A 6015-nucleotide genomic window follows, 5' to 3' on the forward strand; every position below is an offset into this window, starting at 1 on the left:
TGGTGCAATTGTTGAGATCTGCGGGAGATTTTCAGGGACTTTCATACTAGGATCAGCAGCAGCACTTACAAACCTTCTTGGAGATAAGCGACACATATATTCCTGAAGATGTGAATGTTGATTATGTCAGATTGACACTCTCTCCCTTTTCTCTACTAGGGGAAGCAAAGAGATGGCTACTTGCTGAACCATACCAAACTATCCCTACATGGGAAGAATATGCTTGAAGGTTTCTCATTTAATTTTTTCCATCTGAGAAAACTGCATAATTAAGGAGTGAGATATTGAGTTTCTGATAGAAAGATAGAGAAAATCTCTACCAAGCTTGGGAGAGATTCAAGGGCATGCTTAGAAGTTGTCCTCATCACCATCAATCAAATGATGTTTTGGTTCATACATTTATAGAAGGCATTGAATCTCATACAAAGATTCTCTTGGATTCAGCAGCAGAGGGTCAGGCTTTGGAGAAAATATATGAAGAAATGTATATTTTGCTGAATCGAATTGCACAAGGAAATCTTGATTGGCATCCACACTCAAGAAATGCTCCCAAGAAGGTTACAAGGGTTTTGGAGGTTGATTAGTTTACTGTATTACAAGTACAGATTGTAGCAATGCAGAACCATATGACTACTCATCTTAACAACTTAAAGTTGGGTACAACACAACCAGCAGCCACAACAAATATATTTCAACAGGTATATTCATGGTGTGAAGTTTGTGGAAGTAGTGAGCATAAAGCAGATGCATGTTCTGTTAATCCAGATTCAGTCAACTACGTGGGGAATGAAAATTGTTAGGGTCAACAGAATTTTGGCAATAAGTATAATCCAAATTGGAGGAACCATCCTAATTTCTCATGGGGTGAAAATCAGGCATAGAATAAAAATTAGTATAAGGGACCAGTGCAACTAAATCCACAGCTGGTTTAGAATAATCAGCTGACTGCCTCAAATAGTAATATAGAGGAGATGCTTAAGCAGTTGATGGCTCAACAAACACAGTTTGCGGTAGATATGAAGGCTCAAAGGCATAGTTTGCAGCTGAGTTGAAGAGTCAACAATTACTCACAATAAATCTGGAGTTGCAGTTAGGTAAAATCATGGAATCGTAGTATACAAGGCCACACGGAGCATTGCCTAGAGACACTGAGGCTAATCCGAAACAAGTGAATGCGGTTACAATAAAAAGTGGGCTGCAAATGAAGGAGATGGTTCAGGAGTAGGATAATCCTGTGGTCACTGATGATAGTTTGCAAGAGAATACAGAAGTAAAAGAAAAAGAAAATGAGGCTAGTGAAGAGATTCATGTAGAGAAGAAGACTATCCCTTTACCCTTTCCTCAAAGCGAAAGGAAGCTTCAAGAGGAAGCCATTTTAAAGAAGTTTCTAAATCTTTTGAAATAATTTCAAGTAAACCTTTCTCTTGTTGACATTCTACAGAGTGTACCAAAATATGCAAAATACTTAAACGATATTGTTGTCAATAAGAATCGATTGACTGAATATTCTACAGTTGCACTTACCCAAGAGTGTACGTCAAAAATTCAAAATAAACTGCCCATAAAATTTGAGGATCCGGGGAGTTTCACATTGTAGATTACCCTAGGTCAAACTATTTATGCACGTGGATTGTGTGACTTGGGGGCTAGCATAAATCTCATGCCCACATCATGGTATCAGAAGATGGGTCTTGGAAGCCCCATAACCATGAATATTGTGTTGCAGTTGGCAGACAGGTCACTTTCTAGACCAAATGGTATTATTGAAGATGTACTGGTTCAAGTGGGATCTTTGATCTTTCCTGTGGATTTTGTGATTCTTGACTTTGAAGTCGATCTAGTTATTCCATTTATTTTGGGATGACCTTTTTTAGCAACAGGACAGTCACTCATTGATGTGGAAGCTGAAAAAATAACAATGCGAGCACATGATAAAGTAGAGGTTTTTGATGTGTACAGAGCATTGAAATTACCAGCCATATATGAGGAGTTGTCCTCAATATCGGTTATTGATCTTACTTCAGATTGGTAGTTGCTTTTGTCTGATGATCCATTAGAGCGAGCTTTGATGGATTATGATCTGCATAGAGATTTAGAAGCATTGGTATTGGTCCAGGTTATGAATTTGGCTTTAATTGAGACAAATAAAGTGTTGATAAAGCCTTTGATTAGAGCAATTGGTCCACTACCCAGGCCTTCAGTTGAAGAAGCTCTTAACTTGGAGCGTAAGGTTCTTCCTTCTCACTTAAAATATGTTTTTCTTAGTGATGAATGATGATAACGAGTTGGTTCCCACACGTACAGTTACCAAATGTAGAATATGTATAGATTATCGGATGTTGAATGAATCAACTCGTAAAGATCACTACCCAATTCCCTTCATTGACCAAATGCTGGATAGATTGGCAGGGCAAGAATATTATTATTTTTTGGGTGGGTACTCTGGCTATAATCAAATAAGCATAGCACCAAAATACCAAGAAAAGACCACGTTCACTTGTCCATACAGTACATATGTTTTCAGATGCATGCCCCTCGGATTATGCAATGCACCTGCAATATTTCAAAGGTGTATAGTGGCGATATTCTCAGACATGGTGGAGGAATTTATGGAGGTATTCATGGATGATTTCTCTGCATATGGGAATTCATTTGAAAAATGTTTGTAAATTATTGACAAAGTTCTAGCTCGGTGTGAATAAATAAACTTGGTATTGAATTGGGAAAAGTACCATTTTATGGTTAAGGAGGGAATTGTCTTAGGCCATAAAGTGTCATGTAAAGGGCTGGAAGTTGACAAAGCAAAGGTTGAAGTAATTGAAAAGTTGCCTCATCCAGTTACAGTCAAAGGTGTGTGAAGTTTTTTGGGACATGCTGGGTTCTATAAATGATTCATTTAAGATTTCTCAAAGATCTCAAGTCCCATGTGCAAATTGTTAGAGAAAAAAAACAAGTTCGAGTTTGGAGCTGATTGCCATGAAGCTTTTGAAAAGCTTAAGAAGAAGTTGACGAAAGCACCTATTTTGATCACACCAGATTTGGAGTTACCTTTTGAGCTAATTTATGATGCTAGCGATATTGCAGTGGGAGCAGTGTTGGGTCAGAGAAAAGAGAAGGTATTTCGATCAATCTACTATGCTAGTAAGGTAACGAATGATGCTTAAGTTAACTACACAGTTACAGAGAAAAAGATGTTGGATATGGTATATGCATTCAATGAGTTTCGATCTTACTTAATTGGTACCAAGGTCATTGCTCATACAGACTATGCTTCCATTAAGTATCTCTTGAACAAAAAAGATACAAAGCCACGACTAATTAGGTGGATTCTGCTACTTTAAGAATTTGATCTTGAGGTGCGTGATAGAAAGGGAGCTGAAAATTAAGTTGTTGATCACTTGTCATGGCTGGAAAATTGAGACCATATTGTGGATGAATTTTAGAGTATCAACAAAGACTTTCCTGATGAGAAGTTGTTGTTATTAGAAGCAGTTGAGTTCCCATGGTATGCTGACATTGTACACCTGATAGTTTGTGGGGTGTATCCTCCCGAAACTACCTCACAATAAAGAAAGAAAATACTCCATGATTCTCGTGCATACATTTGGGATGAACCATACCATTTCAAGCAGGGTCTAGATGGAGTGATTCGTAGGTGTATCCCAGGGGCTAAATTTTTAAAGGTGTTACAAGATTGCCACTTATCTCCATATGGTGGACATTATGGTGGTGATAGGACTGCAAGAAAAGTGTTGCAATCAGTTTTTTTTCTAGCCAACTCTATTTAGAGATGCAATGGTGTTTGTAAAGAGTTGTGATCAATGCCAAAGGTTGGGTACTATAACTAGGCATCATGAGATGCCCCTGAATAATATTTTAGAAGTAGAAGTCTTTGATGTTTGGGGGATTGATTTCATGGGCCCCTTCCCACCTTTGAAAGGTAATTTGTACATTCTTGTTGCAGTTGACTATGTCTCTAAATGGGTGAAAGCTATGGAGAGTCCAACTAATGATGCAAGAGTGGTGTTAAAGGTTGTGAAGAAGAACATATTTTCTAGATTTGGTATGCCAAGAGCAATAATTAGTGATGGAGGTATGCACTTTATCAACAACTGGTTCAAGAATCTTCTTGCTAAATATGGTGTTTGGCACAAGGTGGCCACTGCATACCATCCTCAAACAAGTGGACAAGTAGAGGTATCAGATCGGTAGATTAAGCAAATACTTCAGAAGACCGTAAATGGACAGAGAAAAGATTAGGCAGAAAAGCTGGATGATGCACTGTGGGCATATCGAACAACGTACAAAATGCCCATTAGGACATATCCATATCTCTTAGTGTATGGTAAGGCATGTTATCTTCCTATAGAGTTGGAACACCAAGCATATTGGGCTGTGAAGAAGATAAATTTTGAGATGACTGTTGTGGGAGAAAGAAGGTTATTGCAACTGAATGAGCTTGATGAGTTTAGACTCCACACTTATAAAAATGCTAATCTTTACAAGGAAAAGAACAAACAATGGCATGACAAGCACATTCAAGTTAGGGAATTTGAACTCGAACAACTAGTGTTGTTATTTAATTCACGGCTTAAGTTGTTTTTGGGTAAATTACAATTGAAATGGTCTGGACCTTTTGAGGTGCTACGCATGAGACCCCATAGAGATGTGGAGTTGTGGAATAAAGAGAAGATGGAGAAGTTCCTTATGAATGGACAGCGTGTAAAGCATTATTGGGTGGATCATCCAAACAAGCACAAGGAATCTATCACTTTCACAGATGAGTGATGATGAGCTGAGTCGTGCTACGACGTAAAATAAGGCGCTATGTGGGAGGCAACCCACACATGTATTGTAATTGGTAGTTTAATTTTTGGCTTGTAAAATAAAAAAGAAAAGAAAAATACAAAAAAATGAGTCGTGCCACGACCAAAACTAAGGCGCTGAGTGGGAGGCAACCTATTTTTACTTACAAATTTTGTTGTTTTTGTTTGAGATTGCAGGGAATTTCAAAGTGAAATAAAGAAATTACCACATTTGAGGAAAGTAATCAGGTTTTCAAAAATAATTTGTGTAAGTGGGGATTTACTCAGGTAAGAAAAGAGTGAGAATTACATAAAGAATCTGAGTTTGAAGAACAGTGCGACGCTGGGTATTTTGACAATTGTCAAATTCCAGTAAGGATACGCGAATTCCACTGCGATGCGAAGAAGTGTAAATTGAAAATTGTCAAATTCCAGTAGATTTTTGCAATTTTTAGTGCGATGCAAAACTTTCCAATTGATAATTGTCAATTTACAGTGAGTGGATGCGAATCTTAGCGCATCGCGGTGGGCAGTTAAATGGCAATTGGCCTTATCCAGTAGGTCTATGCGATCCTACCGCATCGTGTAGTGGGCTTAAATCGGACATACTCATTTCATTAACCCTAACCCACCCCACCCCTCTATAAATATAACTTCACAAACCCTAAACCCTTTATTTTCAACATCAGTGCCGCCCTTTCACTCCATCTCCTATAAACTTTTACAAATTTTCACTTTCTCTTATGCTTCTCTCAATTATTGAGGTATGTTCTTTAAGATTTATTTATTTATTACCTTTCTTGTTATCTCTTGTGATGATTGATAGTGTTTTTAGGCATAATCTTGTTTTCCCTCTCCTAATAATTGTGAATATTAGCATTGTCTATGATATTTTTTCCAATTTATGATGTCTTAGCCTACTTGTCATTATGTTTAATCAATGAGAGAAAAATTGAATGGTATCTTCAGTTGGTATTAGGGGTAAACATTTTTCATGTGAGTTGAGAAGACGGGAGTGTAAGGGTATCGTAGCTGGAGGTGTAAGGCTAGACTGTGTAAGAAGTTAGGGTTAATTTCGTTCCACTGTGCATATACCCTTATTGTCTAATGTTAGATAATTGAGTGGAGTTCTAGAATGTGAGATGCTATAGTAACATGATCTTATTTATAGTCTTGTATTATGTGATTAGCTGGGAGTCAATCACAAGGG

The 6015-nt window shown here is 37.7% G+C and overlaps 1 non-coding gene across 1 annotated transcript; it reads right to left on the bottom strand.

Moving 5' to 3' along the window:
* Positions 1-266: 266 nt before the first annotated feature.
* Positions 267-373, bottom strand: LOC124892552. The gene has a single exon (XR_007050315.1). It is a non-coding gene; the product is annotated as a small nucleolar RNA R71 (small nucleolar RNA).
* Positions 374-6015: the final 5642 nt, after the last annotated feature.

The sequence above is a fragment of the Capsicum annuum genome, unplaced genomic scaffold (assembly GCF_002878395.1).
Source record: "Capsicum annuum cultivar UCD-10X-F1 unplaced genomic scaffold, UCD10Xv1.1 ctg4848, whole genome shotgun sequence".
Lineage (NCBI taxonomy): Eukaryota > Viridiplantae > Streptophyta > Magnoliopsida > Solanales > Solanaceae > Capsicum > Capsicum annuum.